The sequence below is a fragment of the Telmatherina bonti genome (assembly GCF_933228915.1).
Source record: "Telmatherina bonti genome assembly, chromosome: 10".
NCBI lineage: Eukaryota > Metazoa > Chordata > Actinopteri > Atheriniformes > Telmatherinidae > Telmatherina > Telmatherina bonti.
The window spans coordinates 32,046,490-32,070,424 of NC_136628.1; positions in this window are offsets into that span (position 1 = coordinate 32,046,490).

The window sequence follows — 23,935 nt, forward strand, 5'->3', positions numbered from 1 at the left end:
TGTTTTTCCACAACAAACCCGATAGTTTCTTTCTAAAAAAAAAAACAAAAAACAAAAAAAAAACGGATTTCAATCAAGCCCTGCTATGCCAGATTATGTGTTTTGATGCCAGAAATATTTTTCTGCCTCACACTCGGTCTCGGTTATCACAGCGAAATAACATCAAGTGATAAAAGCTGTCTAGGAGGGCATTATGGGTGCTTATGAAATGGGGATTATGATAGCAGCCTGCACACCAACTCCGGCTTCATCCTAGAGAGATGGATAAGTGATGAGAGAGATAAAAATGAAAAAAAAAAAAAAAAAAAAAAAAGCAGAGATGAGATGCTGAGGCTGTCTGATAATTAGGATGCAGAACACCCAAGTGTTTGCAGTGTTTTTATGAATCCTGACACTTTGAAGAGAGGAGCAGTGAAGTGAATATCAGATGATATCCATTGTCCTCTTGTCTTGGTGGCCCTCACTCCGTCATGCCCTTCAAGCTCTACTTTACTCCGGACACGCAGCAACACCATCTCCTTCCGACAAAAAGATGGAAAAATAACAGGGGTGCGGTGGTGCTCATGAGGACTGAAGCAACAGTTTGCACATTGTGCAGTCTCCGATCAAGTCCGGATACCCAACTTATGCTTAACTCCACGTTTTTCCCACTAAAACAGGCCTGACTCTCAGACGCACATAAAACACTCCGAACATGTCTGCTTTGCTTCGGGATGGACGGTGGCACGATTGAAACACACACGAGTGTAAACACGCATCACCTATTTAAGAAAGCCGAGGTCTTCCATCTTAAAAAAAAAAAAAAACAAACCTGTCACTGTGCCTCCACCATTTACAGTAAGGAGACCATTTACAGTCGGACGTGCGGCTTACCTTCCGCGGCGTCACGGCATCCTTCCGATCACTTGTCAGTTTACAGCCGTTCTGGTCGCTGTTTTCCCGGTTTGTTGTCCGGTGAGGGACCGATGAGGGTCCGCGGGGCTCCAGCAGCTCCCGGAGCGGCTGTTATATAAGCTGTCTCTCTCTCACATCGGAGCTCTCTGACTGAAGCAGCCTGTGCTGCTCTCTGTCGCTCTGAAAAGGCTGCCACGGTGATAGAAAGCACAGGCAGGATGGATGTGCGTGTGTGTGTGTGTGTGTGTCGGAGAGGAAGAGGAGGTGATGATGGTGAGGAGGAGGGGTACTCAGGCTTATTTGCATTGGTGATCTAAACGCGTCACAGCTCGTCCAGAGAGCAGAAGGGGGTAGAAACGTGTCCAGCACGGCGGGTTGCTGCAGATCCGGATCCACGGTGACCGCGAGCTCGTCAATGCTCAAAGTTCCGGCAGGGCGCGAGCCCCCTCATGATGAGCTAAATGAGTACAGTCTGGAAATGAAACTCTCAAACAATATTCTCGTTTTGTTCATGTCATGTACTTAATGAATTGTCATGAGTCATGGAGGAGGAGTGGTTGAAGACCTCGTGGACTTCAGTACCACGAACAGCGACAGTCACGCAGTGCTGCGTTCAGGGACGAACCTCAGCCTGACGTCTTTCCTTTTAATTTTACTAGAAAGCCACTAAATTTCATTTAGGTTTACACCATGAAAGACATGAGATGTGAAATGACTTTAAGGTCTTAAGTGGATTCTTTTGGATAAAAATGACTGAATTGTTTATTACAATTTTTACTTCTGTAACATGCAGCACATCAGGTAAAACTTTTTTTTTTTTTTTAAATCCTTGAATTTTCTTTTGTTTACACTAAAAGAATCATTCTTTGATGGAAATAAATAAACATTTTGACATGAAATTATCTTCTAGTCTCAGGAAAAGCCAACTTCTCCTAATTTTGTTTATGCAAAGTTAAGTCCCAGATATTAAAACAAAACATTATGAAAAATAAAACAATAGTTACATTTAAGCATTAGTTCTATTTGTGTAAACAAATCTGAATATTTTTAAACAATTTTTCTAAAATATCCACACTACCCTAAAAAAAGATCTATATTTTTTAAATTAAGATAGCAACATGCTATAAAGATGATTTTAAACATCTAAAATTCAATAATTAATTTACGATGTAGTTGTTATTCAGTTTATCATTTTTAAGTAAATTAACCTATAGCACAATCTATATTTGAGGTGTTTAGAAGATTATTAACAGCATAACACATATAAACCTGCAACATGTTAAAGCTCCTGCAGCTTGAATAAGTTTGCAAATGAATATTCATCCACCATTTTCAATAAATATTACCCAAAGCGTTCTGCTCTCCTTATCTGATAAAGCGGGACTGCATAAATCATTATTAAAATATATGATTTTACCACAGACTATTTATAATTTTAAGGCGGTTAATACCTTTTGTCTTATTTCTAATAGATCATTTAAACATCAATGATGATAAAATCTCATGTCTCTGACCTCATTATGTAATCATAATGCGAGCTTCATGGCTTTAAATCGGCTTTATGAAGCTGTGCATTTTAGTGACATTACATCCACGATTAACCTTTCATAAAATCAGTTTATAAAAGGTTATTATTTTAGTTCTGGGAATATTTGCACAACAGCTTATTGGTGTTTCAGAATCCTCAAGTTCATCCCCGTTCAAGTCTTCTCTCCATGCTCGTAAATAAAATAAACTCTCCTTTAATCTTCCCTTTTAAATTGGGAGTTCAGGATGTCGTGGTTATAGATGTAACTTCAGAGGATGCATTTTGTGAGGAGTGGTTCATTTTTACTGCATACAAGCAGCAACCAAGAAAAACATTTTGCCATAAACAAACAATTAAGAATGAACATTTCAGTCAATGCTTCAAGTCTTTTACTAATTTGTCATGTTTTTCTAGACAGAAGCTGTCGACTTTACAGAGAACAGTGAAAAATTCCATCTAAGACTAATAAAAGGTCAGAAACATGTTTACTCAAATATTTCTAATACAGAAAATGCCTGTTTTCTCCTCAGCTGTATGTTTAAAGCTTCTGCTAAGACATCTGAAACTGTCTCATTATGTTCTCATAAGACTTAGATGATCACCCACTTCTTACTGACGGGGTCTTTCAGAGGCTTATTGCAAAATGTTTCATGAACAAACTGGGATTTTAGCTGCAGTGTGTAAAATCTGCTCCACTTAGGTTACAAATCTAATCACATCAGAGCAACAATGAGCGGTGATTAGAGCTGAAAACATTTGTTTGTCTTTTGTGTGATCCATCTGCTGCCATTAGTGTAAGGATAAGACTGCATTGTGCAATTAATGTTAAATCTAATTAAACTGTCAATGTAAATGCATGTTATTGCATTTTATTTCATGCATCTGTCTTCTGAAGATCTGAATCTTGCAGAGTGATAAACCTGACACTTGTTCATGTCATTGAGTTTGAGATGAAATAAGAAATGTCATCACATGTGCACTTTATAGGCCAGGCAGGAGCTGTTGGACCACATTTTTACTGTAAATTAAAACGGCATGATATTTAATCTCCTCCATAACATGATAAAATGGATCATATGTTTGTTTACAAACAAAACGCAAAAAGCTCTGATACTGAGGACTGCATGGAGTGTTAAATTAGTTTGTTCTCAGGGCAACAGACCCAGCTTCAGCTGTTAAAGCTCTCCATGTCGCGTGTTTCATATTTTTGTGGAGCAGTCTGAGAACATGGCTGAACTGGAAAAATGATCTGAGATAAAACGATGCATGAAAAATTCAAGGTGAAAATTTTTTAAAACATTTAGTTTTTCTATCACTGGGAAATATTTTCAGTGTGAAATAGTGTTGAAAAACAACAACACAACTTTCTGACTTAAAAACTCTGTTTCAGACTCGTTGTAATGGCATGCTGACATTCACAAGACGTCTAAGATACAGTGTGTCAGAATCACTGGTTGTTTCCATTTCCACTAGAACTGCACAAAACCTAAATATCGCCATATAAAGAACATACCACTAATGGAAATACCTATGTTTTGAACATCTCCAAAAAGGTTTTACTCTCATGAGGGGGATTTTCAGACATTTCACTATAAAAGTAAATCATAAAAGTGTACTGGCTTTATTCGCATTTACGCGTCCCTGGACATGATGTAGGGGGTCATGTGACCAGTTTGTTTCTGGTAAAGATGGCGTGGTGCAGAGAAGACGGCAAAATGCAGAATTTTACTATGAATTAAAAAGGAAAATGAGGGAGAAGGGCTTCGGAAAGCCATGACAAATCCTCCGCAGCAAGTAGAAAACACTGAAAAAATGCTACGTAGCTTCCTTGCATTAGCCTGATTCATAAAATCTCACGCGGCTGACAAGATTTTACGAGTACTTCAGCTTTTACGCTAAAGACCATGCATGGAAACACCTGCAAATTGCAACTGTAGTTTGTCAATATCTTTCATATATCGCTTGATGGAAATGCAGCTACTGACATCTAGCTGTAAAGATGGAGACAGAAATGACATAAAATACGTTCAGTTGGCAAAAATCCTTCCAGACAGACAAACATGTCTTCACCTACGAGTGGATCCAGTGGGCTCGGCTTTGGTGACGACTGTAAATACTTCATAATTGTGTACTTGGTGTTCTATGTTCCTGTTAAAGGTGTTGTGTATCCCAGACTTATAACGCTCAGAAGCTTCACATTTCACAAACAGTTGTTCATCCAGTTAAATACGGCAAATCAAACCAGTTGTTAGTAAAGAGAGAAGATCCACAGTGGTAGAAGCACGTTTTTAATGACAAGTTATTATAATTATACTTTTCTGTTTGTGAACATATAGACAAATCTGAAAAACAAAAATAGAACAAATGACAAAATGTTGAGAAGGAGCGGATAGAAGCAGAAGTTCATATATGGTCCCAGCCCAGTGATGAGCTGGGATTTTGTTAAACGTTGCATCTTTAAGCGGACTAGGAGGCTGCAGCTGGAAACTGGACAGACACACCAAACCATTAAAATGGATGGAAAGGTGTTTCCAGACTTTTGACTGATTTCCCCAGAATTTTCTCTTCATGACGCATCATGTCACACATTTTCTCACCTGACGAAGCTCATTCTGGGAATAATTATGTTGTTAGCTCGGACTACACACTGAATCAAAAATATTGTTCTTGACTTTCCATGAGGTTTTTTTTTCCATGAATTTCTGTTAAGAGAGGCAGGTTACAAGGTTTAACTTTAACATTTATTACATATTAAACCCATTAGCATTGTCTTCATGCTGCTGATATTGTCGAAAAAATAGAGCAGAAACATAACAAAGCATCGGCAAACCAGGTACCAAAAATACTGTTTTTGTTGTGAGTTAAAGTATTTAATGAGTGAATATACAGGAATTTACACTGGAATTTTAGCCAACTGGAATTTTGGCCACTGGTTTTGCATATATTTAGTAATGTTTGACAGTAAGAGACTCACCTTATAACCTAAATATACACGGCTGTGCAAAAGTCTTGAGCCGCCCATCATTAATTCATATTTGCTTCCCGAGGGGACCGACTTCCCTGTAATCCTTTAAAGTAGACTTGATCAATAGTTCTCTGAGCTTTTGAAAGGTCTTTGAAAGACATTGGCTTCATGGTTCAGTCCTGTCCTCAGCTGACATTTTCAAAATGGGGAGTACTTGTTAGTTTCTTACACCACTAAAACAAACCGATCAATCACTCAGGTATGAAGAGGTACTGAAGCCAGGACATAAACCAGCACTGAGTCTGCATGTAACGTATGACGTAGCAAAGAAATGACAAGAAAGCACGCCACAATGTGATCAGGCATAAAGTTGTTTGAGAGATTTGTACATTTGTTGCATTATATGATGTATTTCCATGTTTTTTTTTTGTAGCCCACGTGTTTTTATAAATAACTGTTTGTTTTCCTGTGAAAGTGTAGGCAAATGAGTGTCTGAAGACATTTTAATTCAAATTATGATTTTTTTTTTTACCTAAGTGTAACCTACACTAATAAAACCATTAGAGGAGTGGATCTGGAGAGGTGGGAACAAATCCTTTGTATTGGAGCTGGTAAACTGGTGAGTGCACCACTGGTGATGCTTGTGCTCCCCACAGTGTTACACTGAAGATGTCAGATGTCAACCGAGTTACAGTTAAGCCCTCTTATCCCAGTTATGACAACATATTGCAACAAAGGCCTCTTTGCTTTTCATAAATGTGAGAAATGGCTGCAGAGTCACACCTGAGAAAGAAGCCAGCATCCACAGATCTAGGTAGAGATTGTCAGATGAAGCTTCATGAAGCTCTGAAGCTTTCCAGCAAATTGGTTCAGAAAATGTCTCCTTTCTTGGTGCTTCATGTGCGCACAGCGCCACCGGCTGGTTGACGTGTATTAAACAGGCAGCTTTGACGTAATACTGAACGTGGTGTCAGTAAAATGTAATGATTGAATTTATATCTGTTTGTTTTCTAGCTGTATACACAACACACATTCCCACTGGTTTTACCGCTGGGCTGGGAAACCTGCTTTTTCCACTGATCCCTGGTCCAGCACACCTGACTCAAATCAAATTGCTCCAACAGCTAATCAAGATCTGCAAAGTGATTTATTCCTTTGTATTCGGTGCGTTGGAACAGGGAGACATAGTAAACTTTCAGGATGAAGGTGAAGCCCCCCCCGAATTAATAGAAACGCATGCTCAGACTTTGGACAGGTGCAGTAAAACTATATAGTCTAACTTACATGATTAAATTAAATCAGTATTGGTTTTAGATACACTATGAGCAATTTTCAAGAACTTTAAACAAGTTTGTTTTGATCTGTGTTTAAGGAAAGCTTTAAAAACCTTATTTTTGAATAATAGCTAAAAATTTTGGACCAAAATTTTTACAATACCATACAAATGTTTTATACTGACATCATTGTCATATAGAATGACATCAGCAGTATTCCAGATGGTCGGTAAGCTGTGTGTTTTAGATGCAAAGCACTTTTGAGCAGCAAGTTGTTGGAAATGTGCAATATAATAAAGTTCACCTTGACCTTCTTGTAATATACCTGGTTCCTTTTGCTTATAGGAGAAATAAATGGTGGCAAACTTTGTAGTTTTTTTTTAACAAACCTCAAGTAATCAATCAGTAAATCAATCCACTTCATTGTCGTTGCACTAGGTACAACAATACTGAGGAAGCAGCTCTTGTGTTCAGATAAATAAAAATACCATTTTTATACTTTACAAAAGATAAAACATCAATTAAAGCTAACCACACAAAAGCAACTATGCTAAAAATGCACATAAATGGGTAATAAAAAGAAAACATTAGATAAAAAGTCATCAGAAATTATCTATTTTCTCAACCATTTGTTCCACTTAAGGGTCATGGGGAAACTGGAACCTATCCCAGCAGTCACTGGGTGAGAAGCAGAACAGAATACACGTCACATTACTGTGTATAAAAACCAATCATTAACACGGGTTTTAAGTTTAGCAGATCTGAAAGTGTCTCAGAAACCTTGCATCCAGTCACATTGGTCCCTTTGCTGCCCCTACTGGTTACTTGTATATTGCAGCTTGTAAATATGTAACACTCATTCAAAAACGTGCACAAAAGATACTTCAAGCAAAATCAGAAAAGCAAACACAGAAGCGAGTACATTCTTCTTTTTGTCCACATGATGTTGTGGTGTTTGTCAACCACTGTTTGTGTATTTCATTTTAATATATTCTAATGTCACTCGCACTTGAATGTGCAGCACATTTTACTGCCCTGTGGTAAGATGTGTTATATAAATAAAATCCCATTCCCTGCATAGAAATCCACTGTGTATTGTGCTTTACTGTCTGGGTTTGCAATGCTGCGTAGTGGGAGTAGGCTGTAGAAGACTGTTGCTCTGGGTTGGCAGGTGCTTTGATGAGGTTTGTTGCACATGCAGTATATGAGGGGAAGCACTGCCTCCCCCGCTGGAGAACCTTGTTATTATTCCAATCAGCATTAACGTTGCTTGATCTTAACTTTGCCTCCCATGGTGACACTGTAGCGTTGCAGCATTTTGTAACTCGCCCTCATTGCATGAACAGCTTCGTGAAAACAAGGCAGCTTATCCACCGCAGTTCTTCTGGGAAGGACAGTGTAAATCCCCGGCAGCGTGCCTATTTGTTTGTTATATTTCCTCCTCTATCTCTCTTCTAACCCCCTGCTTGTTTTTTCGTTTTCAGAGAACAGGACCATCTGTCCCCCTGCGTTGCAGTCAATTTAACCTTTTTCACCCCTTTAGGTCAGCTAGCACTCAGACTAAAACAGAGTCAGCCTGCAGTCTAGACAATGGAGCTCATTTCCCCCGTCTCTGCCTTTATGTGCCGCCTCACAGACATTGATCACCTCAGACAAGCCAGAAACACTTGCTGCTGTTGCTCTGCAGCACTATCTCTGTCCCCCCTCCATCCTGTAATTCTTTTCCTTCTCCTCGGCTCTTCCTCTTTCTCGAAGGGAGAGAGGTGCAACTGCAAGCCTTAAACTGAAGAGGCTAGTTTCTGATCAGAGTGCATGTTTTTCTTGCAGACTCTTGCAGATCAGTGAGGATTTATTTGAATGCAAAGAGTTTTGTTTTGTCCCTGAAAATATGGGGTGAATATGCGCATCGAGATAAAATGGGTCTGTTTGAGTTGGGATTAGCGTTTGAATTCAGTCTTTTAGAAACATCAGCAAGTAGGTGAGTAAGATCTGTATCTCAGGAAGAAACAAAATGTTCCACACAGATTTCTCATTGCGTTTTATCAGACCCAGGAAACTGGGCTACACTATAAAACATACAGTTTGATCAGGTACTTTCAAGAACTTTTTGAACAAGTTCTTTTTTGTTTGAATCAATAAATGGAAGCCTTCAAAAATCATCATTTTGAACAACCTTTCAAGCATGGCTGAACATTTGGGACAGAAACTGGAGTTGGTCTCAGAATAGAAATACATTTTTTTTTTATCTTAAAACTCTGTACTTCTGACTTGTTCAAAGGTGCGCTAACATTTATTATGTACATTCCTGGAGGCTGAGAAAATGCACTTTTTCTTTCTTACGTTTTGATTTATTTATTTAGTGACATTTCCAAAATAAAAAACTAGAATCTAATGATCTTTAAAAAAAAAAAAAGGCAGAATCAGGATGTTTACTGGAACAAACAGGAGATTCCTCAGAGACTTGGCTGTCTGATCTTTGGTGAAATGTATTCATTTATTTTAAATCTATTCATAAAATGTATATGTTTATTTATTTTTTTTTTGGAAAGATTGCAAATGTGTTCTTGGAAAATAACAAAGTCAATATCGAGTCTGTACAGATATTTAGGCAGTTTCATGACTTTCTTTAAAAAGGCCAAATCAGACATTTCCACTTAGAATTTCAAAACATCAACTTAGTGTTTCATGAAACTAGATTAATATGATTTATTTACATGGAATAAAGATGCGTTATTTTTCATGATGTGCTCTTTATATGATGGCTACCATTAAGAAAACTTTTAGATGAACCATTAAAGGAACTTTTTAACATTTCTGTGATGGAAAAGTAAGAGCTCTTCCTTTTTAAAGATAATTTATGCTGTCTGTGATCAATACATGATCACGAGTTGGATAATTGCATAATGAGATGTCACCGCTAACAACTGAATAAGTGTAGCCTTTGTAGTTTGAACCATCAAAAAGTTCAGTCTTTTGTGTTACTTCTGTTTTTAATCTTTTAATGTGGCAAATGTCATTCTCTGTGCATCAGGAATTGTACTGTTGTGGCTCCATTTCTGTATAATCTTCTCGTGTTACATTCTCCGCAGAATCTGCAGGCTGCTGCAGTTTTCTTTGTTCGTTCACTGACTAGCTTTTGTTGTTCTTTTGATCTTCATTGTTACTGTAGGACTTTGTTCTATAGCTTTGCATAATTATTCACAGGATCCTCCTTTCTACTGGTAATGATGAAAACCAGTAGAAAAGTAAAGATCTGAAATCACATAATTTCTGCAGCTGGTCTCTAGCATTTGTCTCAGTGAGCCTCAGTATTTTGGCCCAGCAGTAGTTTGCAAATAATTGAAATCCATTATTTTTTGAAGATGGTTCATTTTTTTCCATTCTATAAAGGATCCAATCTGTTTTGATAATGGAGTTTTACAAATCCCTCTTTATTTCCGTTTTGGTTTCCAGTGACAGGGGCGTAGCCAAGAGGGGGCCAGGGGTGGTCACAACCATCACCATTAGGCCTGACCACACATCTGGAAACTCCATGCAACCAATAGTAGAAGAGTCCTGGGGATTTCTCATGTATTTGTATTTAATCTAAAATCTCCTATTTTAATTGACAAATCAAACAATTGTATAGTGTTTCTCAAACTAACCAAACGTAACACAAATGGCTTTATAAAGTATAACAAAAAACTGTATGAATGAATAATTTAAAGAAACATTAAAACAATATTTTACCACCTTCCTCCCCTAACTTGTCCCTTTAGGCTAGCTTCAAGATGAAAACATGGAAGAATTCCATTTTGAATGAAAAACAAAAGTAAATACATAACATACTTTCTGTTTAACCTTCTTTTTCAATATATAACTCAATATCTCACTTAATTGTTTGCATAGTTGCTTGTGTACCATACCAAGCACACCATATAAAAAATATTTTATATGGTCAAATTAATAGTAACACTGTCCCTAAAAAATTATTCACATACTGCAGCTTGTAAATGCTTTGTGGCAATTTCTGAGGACACACACATCGGTTTTAACAAATGCAAATAATGCAAGGCAGCCATAATAATTATGCAAGTGTAACTGAAAGTAGGCATATATTTGCTAGAAGTGCAGATTAAAAAAAATTTTAAGTCTAAAATCCAAACAGGAAACAGATACAAAAATGTAACTAAAACTAAGCTGTGATTTGATGCTTATCCTGAACTATTATATCGAATTTAAATTTAATTTCTCATTACTTTATCAACATTTCAGGAAGCTTAACATGAGAAAATTCTCGTTTTAATTTGATCAGTGGAAAAATAATTAAATAAACATGTCCCAGTCACATCTGCTCATGTGACTAAGAGAAAAAAAATCAAACTTCATACTCTACAGATATGTGCAGGAAAAACAATAATTACACAATATTTTCTGGGCCACCCCAATGAGCGGGATGCTTGGCCACCCCTGTACATATTTTCTTGCTCCACCACTGCTCAGATGTAGTTTTGCAGCTGTGCCAACAGAAAGTCAAAGAGGTCATTATGCTGCTGAAAGATTACATATTATAAACATCTGGAAAAGCATTAATAACTAAGAATCCCAGCTGGTTGAAGGCTTAATGAACAGCTGTATCCATCAGCATATCAACCTAAAAAACATGACTAATGAAACGGGATGGGAAGATTTCAGTGTGCCATGGAGATTCTTAACGGATACAAAACTCCTGATTGCTTTTTCTTCTTTTTTTGTAGATAAATAAATTAGTATCTGTACAACAAGAAGCAAGTATGCAGGACATAAGAAGTTGCTCAGAATCCAAACCATCCCACATTGTCTGTGAAATACGTGGTAAGGTTGCCACAGGAAAACGACTAATTTACCTTCATTATGGTGATCGGTGGTTAACAGCAAAATCTACAGGCTGAAAATCTTGAATGGAGATATTCATTTAAAAGTTTGAGTCCAGCTGTGTGAATAAACCCCAGAAACAAGGAGGATGTGAAGATGACTGCAGCAGAGGCCTGGCGGAGAATCACTGGAGAGGAAACTCAGTGATGTCTGTGTCTTGCAGATGATGTGCATTACATATCAATGATACAGTCCAAACATTATTTTCCTCTTAAAAGAAGGTGCTCGTTGTGAAGAGGGCTGTAATCTTTTTTGCAGGTCAAAGCAGTTTGTGTTGAAACATCCTTGAATGTACACTTGAATCTCTCAAATGTTGAAGCATTTAAGTAGTTTTTCTTTTCAGTTTTGTTGCATTTTGTAAATATTTGAAATAAATATGAGGAATTTGCTGAAAGGGAAAAAATGGAAACAAAAGCTTGTTTGAGTTAAAAAAAAATCATTGATTACAATGTGGGATAATTGTTTAGAGCTAAACCTTCAGATTATGAGGATTATGGAAATACATGTTATTTTAAAAAGGGGAAACATCTTGTTTGTAGGTTGAAAGGTGACCTATGAAAGCTCCTGACATTTCAGCTCACCAAAGACTTCATGGGATTCACATCCTAACCGATAAACATTTCTGTAGTCACCCGAGTCTGTGCTGTCACTTCCATCCCCTGGGCTGCAGTTCCACTGCTGCTTCTCTTATCCTCAATTCTGCTGTCAGATACTGTACCCTGGCTAATGCTGACAACAGGAAACTCTCCTCCCATGGACACACATTTTGAGACATGCACCTCTGCTGACATTTGCAGCTGGACGTCTGCCATCCACTTCAATCCCAACAATTTTTTTTTCCCCTTCAAATCCCAATTTTTCCCCACTTACTGTCAGACTAGTCTTGGTTGTACCAGGCATACTACTCAGCCGTAGCTATGTCCTTCTCCTCTGCTATCTGAATATCAGTCTGCTTGTATGTACCCCTACAACTCTCTCCTGGCTGTGCTCCCAACCCACCTTTCTTCAGCCTCTACAGCTCATGTGGAAGGCTGCAGCCTGTCTCATTTTAATCCACACTCAATTCTTCCATTTCATCCCTTTCTCGCTCGCTGTGGCTCCTCATATTGAATTCAAAACCTCAGCTCTCTTCTCCCCATGTTCCCAGTAGTGCGATGACCTCTCCACCCCTGACAGGACTACACAGTCACTCTCTATTTTTAAAAAGAAAATTCTGCCCAGCTAAAACATTTCGCATTCACCTTTACCCACCTATCTTGTATATTTGCATCTAATGCCTGTTTTCACTTTGAAATGTTACATGAGAGACCTATTTCTTTCCCCTCAATTTCTTTACCAACACGGTTTTCCACACCTGAAGAGTCAGCATGCATGAATAGCAATGTGTGGGTTGAGCTTTAACATAACTCATTTCCTCTGCAGAAAGACCATTCCACCAGGACTTATGGAAATTGTTTTATTCACTTTGCAGCCACGTAAAAGAGTGCATGCTCTTTGAAGTAGGTTTTCCACATCCAGAGATATTTTAAAAAGTCTTAAAACTGGATAAATGCAACCTCACATGAACAGAACATGACATATTTTAACATATCACTATTTATACAAACCAAGCCAAACTGCAGCAGTATGGCACAAAACGCAACTTACACCCTCACTGCTAGCATGTCTTGCATGTGCAGTTTTCATAAGTACAGGGGTAAGCAGGGCCCCATCCGTAGTGTTGATGATCAAGTTTATTATATTTTAGAAGTTCAGATCTTCTTGAATATGAATGGTCACAGTCTTTACATTTCCACAAGCATGGATAACTGAGGAAAATACAAGGTGTGAAAAGAGTGTTTTTAGGAGGGTGATCTAATGACTATAATAGTCAGGATATTATACACAGGATTTACCACAAACTGAACAGGACCTCATAAATGAGGTGCACAGCAGGAGGAATTGGAAGCTGATTTCCTAAAGTCAAATAGAGACATTCTTTAATGTGGGTTATTCTTAAAATTACATGACTTACAAACCAATAAAACTATTATATTATTCCTTCTGTTGTCTGTTAAACTTTACATTCAGCAATCCGTCAATTGATAAGAATCATCACTTCCAGGATGACTAGGCTCAATTTACTGTTTTGCTTAAAAAATGCAAACATTTAAGCTGCCATCTAAACAGAAACTTCCTTTGACATGCATGCTCAGATATTTGGATATGCAGCTACTTATATTCAGATATTCAGGATTTAAGTAGCTGTCATTCAGATTCAGACGCACCTGGACATCATCGTGTGTTCCTGTAAAAGCAGTTTTGGCGCTTTGCTAATCACAATTCCAAGGAAAAACGGACCTTAGCAATGATTAGCAGATGTTGCTGCCGTCCATTTGTGAGGTTTATGAAACAATTTCCAAATAACTGGGAGTTTTTCATTATGCAGTTGGAAAAATTGTTTATAAGTGGAAACCGTCCCATGAATGGGCATCCCAACAAGGGTCAGAAAAGTGACAAACCCAGGATCTAGATCTCAGAGTCTTTGGGTTTTAGTTAGCGTGGTATGGTATGCAAACAGAAAAAAGGTCAAACAAGTATGACTTGTGTTTTTGGGAGTTTTTGCTGAAAAGCTCTTCTCTCTGAAAAAAAAACCAGAAACACAATTTAAGTTTGCAGAGTTGCATCTTAGTTGAACCTTCAAGGCTTCTGGAACAGCTTTTCAGACCTTCAGACTCTATCAACACATACATCGAGCAACTGTTAAGCCCGGAGGTGGAGGGTCGATCATTTGAGCTTGTTTTGAAGCAGCAGTAACTAAACACCTTGCAATCATTTTTCCAACCAGGATCTCCAGAGGTGACAACCGTGAGGTCATCTGTTTGACAGCTAAAACTTGTCTGTTCAACGTGGTAATGATCCCAAAAAACAGCATGACTGGGAAAGACTCAAGGTGGTGCAATGATCCAAGTCAAGGCCACACCTTAACCCGATAGATACTCTGTTGTACATAACACCTCCATAAGAGCAGACAAATTTACTACGAAATTCCTTCATCATTGAGACACACTGAAAGTCACGTTAAGTGTAAATCGATCTATCGCTCGATCGATCTATCGATCTATTGCTCTATTGTTCTATCGATCAATTGCTCTATCTATCGCTCTATCGGTCAATCTATAGATAGATCTGTCTATCGCTCTATCGTTCTACCGATCATTCTATCTATCGTTCTATCTATTGTTCTATCGATCATTCTATCTATCGCTCGATCGATCTATCGATCTATTGCTCTATCTATCGCTCTATCGATCAATCTATAGATAGATCTGTCTATCGCTCTATCGTTCTATCGATCATTCTATCGCTCTATCGTTCTATCGATCATTCTATCTATCGTTCTATAGATCATTCTATCTATCGCTCTATCGTTCTATCGATCATTCTATCTATCGTTCTATCGATCATTCTATCTATCGCTCTATCGATCATTCTATCTATCGTTCTACCGATCATTCTATCTATCGTTCTATCGTTCTATAGATCATTCTATCTATCGTTCTATAGATCATTCTATCTATCGTTCTACCGATCATTCTATCTATCGTTCTACCGATCATTCTATCGATCATTCTATCTATTGCTCTATCGTTCTATCGATCATTCTATCTATCGTTCTATCGATCATTCTATCTATCGCTCTATCGATCATTCTATCTATCGTTCTACCGATCATTCTATCTATCGTTCTATCGTTCTATAGATCATTCTATCTATCGTTCTACCGATCATTCTATCTATCGTTCTACCGATCATTCTATCTATCGATCTATCGATCATTCTATCTATTGCTCTATCGATCATTCTATCTATCGTTCTATCGATCATTCTATCTATCGCTCTATCGATCATTCTATCTATCGTTCTACCGATCATTCTATCGTTCTACCGATCATTCTATCTATCGTTCTATCGATCATTCTATCTATTGCTCTATCGTTCTATCGATCATTCTATCTATCGTTCTATCGATCATTCTATCTATCGCTCTATCGATCATTCTATCTATCGTTCTACCGATCATTCTATCGTTCTACCGATCATTCTATCTATCGTTCTATCGATCATTCTATCTATCGCTCTATCGATCATTCTATCTATCGCTCTATCGATCATTCTATCGTTCTATCGATCATTCTATCTATCGCTCTATCGATCATTCTATCTATCGCTCTATCGTTCTATCTATCTAATGTGAAAGAATGGAACTGAAAGCAGCTGGACTTTTATCTCTGTTTTGACCTTCTTAAAACATCAGATCATAATGTATGACACAGAGTCAACGTTCCACAGTGATATAGGTGTCAATTGGACATAAAGAAACACAATGCACAGCTCATGCATGGACTAGACCATTTTTAACTGTAAATGTTGTTTTACTTAATCAGAATAAACCCATAAAATATTCCATTTTTATCTCGACTGATCCCAACGTTCTGTGTTTTTAAAGGATTAGCTCAGCTGGAGCAACCTGTTACAAGAAACACAGTGGCGGTTACAGTTTTAGCTGCCTGGCTCCCCACTGGATGTTGAATCAATTATTGACTTGCCAATATATGCAGCAGGCTGTACAAGAGAAATGTTTCACTGAATCAGACCATAGCCAAAAGCAAGATGAGGTTTGTGTGAAGCATAACTGCTATATTAAGTATCAATGCCAAAGTCAAAAAGCTGTCCAATGATTCTTTAAAGACACGTATGAAACTTTCCTCATTTGTCACGTCACATTATCTTGGATGAGGTTTGTCCTTTTTGTAAGAGATTGATATTCTGAGATTAAGCTATCATACTGGAAAGTATTTTTAGACAGATTGTTACCAACATGCACATTAGGTATGCATCTGGGGCATCAGTGGCTACACAGTGCTGCACCCAGTCAGATAAACCGGCAGCATCATCTCAGACACCCGTACCACACAAACACAACGTAAAATACTTTAATCACCTTTATTTACATATATAGATATATTTCAATGGGCAGTAAAAAGCAAACATGTCCATAAATCTACACAGACTTGTATCTACACAGACTAGTATTATATAAAACAAAAAACTTACTATAGACTACTGAAGGACCCTGTACCACTGTGTTTTTATGCATCATTTCTGCCAAGGTAGGGGCTCTTAATGGAAACAAGACGAAGGGTGATTTTCACCATGCTAGCGTGTCTCCTTGCTCCCTTTGTTTGTGTTGCTTCCTTGCATCTAAACTCCCTCCAGCAGCGATGTGAAAGAGAGAAAGAAGGAGGATGGAGCAGCCATAACAGCCTAAGGCGAAATCCTTCGTTCCACTGCGTCAGATAAAAGTGTCAGAATGTGCGCGACATGTGAAGGCATGAGATTTACATGTCAGGCGACCTGATAGGAGCCAGGCCTGATTCAGGTGGAAGTGTATGTGTATAGTTTAAAGGTTTGGAAAATGCTTTAAGATGACAGAAAGGGTGCAATTTCTGGGTTGGAGTGGACAGAAAGATACCCATTCATCCATTTGTCTGTTTTCTGTTACATCTATAGGACTTGGAAAACAATCTAAGCAGCGATTCCCCAGACCTCCTCCTTTTAGTCCATCTCCAGCAGCTCTTCTGGAAAAACAGCAAGGCATTCACAAACAACCTGGTATCTCTTCAGCAAGTCCCGAGGCCTCCTTCTGGTAGTACAAGTCCAAAACATTTCCCTTGGGAGACATCAGGACAGCATTCTGACCAGATGCTCAAACCAGCTTCCTTTTGATTTGAAGCAGAAGCTCTACTCAAAGCCCCTCCGGGTGACTGGACAAGCCCTCTTCCTGAAGGTAAACCCTGCATAGGTTATCATTAGTTTGCTCGGTTTAATCCCACTAAAGGCTAAAGGAAAAATCTCATCTCGTAGTCATTTGGATTTGTAGAGATTTAATAGAGGAGAAATTTGGCAGGTGTCTGAGTCCCACCCTGTAAATCAAGATCCAACGATGTCGAACAAGAAATGATGGAATATGGGGACAGCTATGCTTAAAATAACGATTTAATGTCGATATCTCAGCCTCAGGAGCTAATTATGTCATTATTTTATTATCTCAAGATGATAACGCCTAATTAGGTGTGATATAATTTTTTATTTGTTATCTCAGCTTAATAAAGATCTTTTCTTGTGATAAGAAATTAGAGAACTTAAAAGGGTTTCCGTTTGTGGCTACCAGACCAGACAGAGTAGATTTTCAGTCCCATTTTGACAACTGAAGCAACTGATGTGGTTGAAAATGTCAGATTACGAAGGGGGATGGCCTGATTTCTTCAGCAGTCGTCTCTGCAACTTGGATTTTATTTATTTATCTGCCAGCTAAAAGATTGAAGCCGGAGTTATTTCATCTGTAAGGTTTGCTCAGTAAAATCAGACAATTTCTACTGTGATAACATAACTGCAGCAAACAGGACATTTCTTCTAGGCTGAAGCATTTAATCCAGTTCACATGATAGTGAGTCAAAATGCTGAAATCTATTTGAAATTCTCAACAACTACAAAATCTAATAGAATTTTACACAAAAAATACATGAAAACAGGATTTTTTTTCTCACAAATGAATGATAAATGAACAATTTCATGTTTATTATTTGTTATATATGTTAACATAAAAATATTCTATTTTAATCTTTTGCAGGACATAATTATCATGTGTCTGTAATATTTATAAAATTCAGAACAACATTATGTTACCTGAGCTGCTTGTTGACGTGCAGCTACTCGACCACAATAGGTGTGTTTCCATGATATCTAGAATTGCACAAAAACTAAATATTGCAACCAAAAAAATGCTCATGGAAACACCTAAATTTTGAAAAGTCCTAAATATCGCTAAGTTTTTATGCTCTCATGAAGTGGTTTTTCAGATGTTCTGAAACAGAAACATTTTGCAAAAGTGTAATGGAAACACTTTTCACATTTAAGTGTCCCCATTTGTGATGTGGGGGGCGGCATGACCTTCATTTCCGGCACGGTGTGGGACAAACAGCAAATTTCCAAGTCCCAGAAAATAGAAAGGGAGAAAAGCTTCGAAAAGCCCGAGCAAATTCTGTGCAGCAACTAAAAAACACTAAAATAACGCTTCATGGCGACTTTGCATGAACTGCAATTCTTGTAAAATCTCGTGAGACGGACGAACTGAAGCTTGTGCCCTAAACACTCCTTAATGGAAACACCTGCAAATCACAACAGTTGTTTAGCAAAACTTACATATATCACTTTTATTTTGCGACAAAATGTAATGGACAAACCATCCATGGAAACTTTCAACACATCAAAACTGATTGAGATCATCAAGTCTGGTTGGAAGATGGTTAAATTGTCTGAAACATTTAGGATGCAATGAACACAGAAGTCACAGATAAATTCAATTCAGCTTTATTTGTATTGTGCCACTTCACAACAACGTCATCTCAGGGCGCTTTGACCCATCAGTTCAAGCCAATTTATTACGAATAGCCCAGATAAGGAAACCCAACAGACTGCAGTGGATCTGTGCAGGGAAACCCCCATTCCTGAGCATGCATGAGGCAACAGTGGAAAGGAAAACTCCCATCTGCCTCAACTGGTTGGAGTGGAAAGGACAGGAAAGACAGATAAACATGCAGCACCTTTTATCCAGAAAGACTGCAGAAAGAGGAAGAATACGTAAATGATGTCAATACTGTCACAAATTTATAAAAGGAGATAGAAAAGGAGCAGAGGAATGAAAAGGAAGCGCCCAATGCATCATGGGACGTCCCTGTAGCTGCTAATGGATGGCTAGACTACCCCCAACTATGAGATTTGCTAAAAAAGTAAGGTCTTAGTCTTCATCTTAAAGGCAGATATATAGTTGCCACTTGTCATCTTCTGTTGTTTTGTTTTTTTTTACTTTTTGACAATTTATCGCAGATAGGTTACATTTTTCTCATTGTTGATGTTAATCCACCTATTTTTTTTAAAAATTTATGTTCTGTGTTAAATAAGCATACTTATACAGTCAAAGCCATTCTGTGCATATTTGAGGTTAGGTGCACCAATAGAGCAGTATTCCTGGACATGTGGGAACAGTATTTAGCACTGCGCAGTTCCCATGCAACCAGAGGAAGCAAAAAAGGAGAGTAAATATGCTGATGTTTTGTCTCTCTCTGAGAATGCACATTACCCTCTACCATCACCATAATTGCTATTGTATATAGAGCTGGGGCACCTTGATATTATTTGTCGGCCGCCATGTTGGGGGCTTGATTAACTCGGACCACTGTGGACTGTGTCCAGATGTAGTCCATAGTTGTGTGTCGATATTTAGCGTTATTCTCTCAAACATAGTAAACCGTTGCTGTGTTGTGGGGGGCAAAGCGCCACACAATCGGCACAAGTAAAAGATTCCAAATGGGTTAACTTTTCAGGTGCAACAACAAAAGGCCAAGTAAGAGTCGTTGGCTCGCTTGTAACGCAGCTTCAAGACGACCAAATATAACCTTCCACATTTATGTCTGTACGTACAGTTACTAAAAGAAGTGGAGCACAGCTGACCATAGACAGGAACACCTCGGCTTTATAATCTGAAGCTCCTGCATCCATCCTTTTGTGAACTGCACGAGACTCCAAAGACTTAAATAACGACAGCACTGCTGTAAAGTACAGGCGCTCACACTGCGAACAAGGTCGCCAAAGTTGCTGGTTGTGCAGAACTGTCTGTCTGTTGGTGCTTCACTCTTTAAGAGTTTAATGTGGATTCAAACCGTTAATGTTTATCTTCTCCATTTCCCAATTCCTGACTTCCTTGTACAATGTATCCCGATGAACTTTTTTTTTTTCAGCATTTTAACATCTTTTTCATTTTCTCATCTCCCGTTCTCTGTTTACTTGGTGCTACTGTGGTGCTGTATGGAGATAGCATGAAAGACTGAAGTCCTACCTCTTCCTGTATGGATTTTAGGAGAACTGAACAGAAGTAGCTTCAGATTTGACTCTTCTTGATGCAAGTCAGTTGGAGTTGTCTCATCTCAAAGCATTATTATATTTATTAACTGCTACTACTAAACTATGAGTTCAGTTGAGCACTATAGCCAGGTTTGCTATATGGGAGCAAAGGTGGCCAACCTTGTGTCATCTTCAGTAAGGTCGCTCTGTTAGTCGCTTGTTAAACAGTGGTTTAACAAGCTACACCAAACCAATGAAATTAGGAAAAACAAACTACATGCATGCTGATTAGCCTGTAATTTACCTGTAGGCTAACTGTTCTCCCATGTTTTCGTTCTTTATGCTAAGCTAAGCTAACCACAGTCATTTTACATTTGCTTTTCAGATTCACACCACTTTTTTTTGCCATGACTTCAACAACAAGCATGTTCATTGTTCTTAACTTTTTACAAAGCCCAGTCTCCATGAGGTTGTAGCTGGACTGGAAGGAATCCCCCCCACCACCCCCCACCCTCCCACAGAGGCCTCAGAATGGATGCAGCTGGGAAACAGAGGCCTGGTGAAGCTTGAAATGATGACAGAATGACTAAAGCTGTAGGCTAATTGGAGAGTAATTATCCTCAGCAACATTGCAGTTAGCAAATGTGCTTTGAGAGTTAAAGTCAAATATGAAGCTGTCAAATGGTACAGAGTAATAACTGGAGAAATGAAACTCTTACAGAAAAAGGGGCTTTTTGTGCTCCCATCTTTGCCATGCCAGTAACATATTTATCCTTTCTGTCACAATTTGTATTGGCATTCCTGTTTGTGGACAGAATGTGCCTCTGCAAAGCTAAACCACCATTGGCAAGTCCTTCATACAGATGGTTCCTCCATTTTTCTGCTCTTCTCAGAGTTATTACTTCTGCCAAGAGCTTCTTTCTTTTCAGTGAGGATAAATCATTGATGGAGGAAATCTTTTTTATTTGTATAGGTTTTGCTCTATAGGACACATTCATGCCGTCTCTCTGGTATATCCTGAGTCTCTGACTCTGAAAAGAAAGCTATAATTAAGAAATATCTTTCTTTCACTGAGAACACAACCCATTTTCTACATATTACATTAAAAAAATTTCGTTCCAGCATGGTGACCAAACCAGTTAATTTACAGATTCATTTTGATTATTTTGCTGTTGTATAGAAATCAGTTTTTATCTCATTGTAAATGCAAGAGCATGAAAGCAATCTGTAAATTACAATAAAAAAAGAAAGTGAAAATCATTACCTGAAAGCCAAAAACAGTTTAACAGAAATCTGGGGATTCATTCTCTGCGGACTGTGAGGGTCTGCAGTGAAAATTCATGGTAATCCATCAAATCATATATTGATTTCTCTGAGTCTGAACCGAAATGATGGATTGACCGAATGTCACAAACATGACTGGAAATGTCAACTTGAAAAGGAAAAATGTTGTGCATTTTTTATGACAAACTAAACTTTCCAGCTGCTTGAAATTTTCACTTCTTTACATCCATCTTGCCTCTGGATGACACAGCGACTCAGGCTTCTGCTTTCTAATTTAATCAGCAGGTTTTAGGTTTAAGGAGTTTTTTTTTCTTTCTTTCTTCAGGTGTCCATCTCGTTGACATGGCTCAGCCGTGCGATGGCCAACGCTAACCGAGCAATCTTATTATTTGCTTGCTCAAGGTCACTGAACAATCAAGAGATTGACTATGAGCGCGCTCGCTGTTTTTGCCTCAAAGGGATAAACTGGATTAACGTATTGAGAGAGCTACGCAGTTAAAGCTTCGGAGATGGCAAACACAATCAGCGTGTCTCTACATGCCTGCCTTCTTTCAATCATGTGCATGCAATCATGGCATGAATGGAAACCCCCATCCTCTTTGCAAATCAGACAGAGAGGAGACAGCAGAGATATCATCCTTGTAATATGCCTCTTATGGGCTTTATGTGCATCTGAGAGGATTCACATCTGCCCTGCTCAGTTTCCATAATAACACTCAGCAGACATGTACATTAAAACTTAATCATAAGAGTGACTCACCCAAAATGTCACACTCAGTTGGTATTAATGTTAAAAGCAATAACCTTGGACACAATTAACCTCTATATAAATGTTCCATGACACATAATCCACATCTGACTCTCCTGGGTGTTTGAAAGTGTGACTTAACAGCATGCATGAATGAAGTATTTCAAGCCACCACATTATTTCCAGTTGTTCCGCTCCATCTATTCTTTTTCTTTCTTCAAAGCCTTATTTTAAGCAGCTTTGACTGAATTTTTCGGGGGGAATATTATTTCCTGTCGAATAGGAGTTGTCAGCTTCGTTGCAACCTGACTGAACCTGTTGAAGATTTTTTGCAGTTTTCTCTTACCAGTTGTCAAAATGTAATTAGTTTGTAACTTGTCTTGTTTTCCCAAGAAGGAATTCCATTATGTTTGCCCACCAAGTAATACACCAGCCATCGTAAAGTGCAGAGGCATGTTCGTACAACTGAGGGATGCTCCTGTGGCTCATTCATCTGCCTTTTGAGTGTGTGGTGGAAGCATATTTTCATCTCAGCGGTGACCCATTTTCCCTCTCTGTTGCTCACGTGTCTCTTCATGTCAAACATAGTTCAGCTTAAAAAATGGCTCCAATAAAATGAGAGTCATGAGACGCTCAATGTCACTGAGATGTCTGTCTAGTATACAGCAGTATACAACAAAAATACTACCTTACTTTAAAGAAAACATACATCTGTACGAGGACTACAGCTAGAGGGATCAAACCTCTGCATTGAAATGAAAAGTCAAAAACATACACTGAAAAATGAACATGAGTATATGATTATATTGTATCTAAATCAAATCTCATTTGAGCACTTGAGAAAAAAAAACATTTTCTATGTGTATGTGTGTGACCATATTTAATTTAACAGTCCTATGACCATAAAGAAGAGCATTATTCTTAATATAAAGCAAATCCGTTGGCTCACAGTTCATCTCATTTGGACTTGACTGCTCCCAGTCTTTAATCATAATAGATTAGCCTCTGTGAAACCTGTGACGGAAAATGGAAGAAGACAAGCTGCCTGCAAAAATACATTTGAGAAGGACTTAATCTTTGCTAACAAATGCAAGTCATCACAAAAAAACTCACCTTCCTTCCAGAAATGCCTCCGTTTAGCTTCAGTGTCACTTCAGGAAAACGGTTTAACGGTACTTTATCAGTAGAGTTAAGGTTTATATGCAAAAATGCTTAAAACTGGCATTTAAAATTAAAAAGTAAACATAAAAGAAAAGCTCTTGGTGTAAATTATTTAATAAAAGATGGTGACATAAATAAATAAATATGGCTTAAATAGAGATATGTCCCTTTTATTATAATGGTCAGTATCTGTACATGCATACCATACATATTAATAGGGGATCTTATCCAGAATGAGGTTTAGT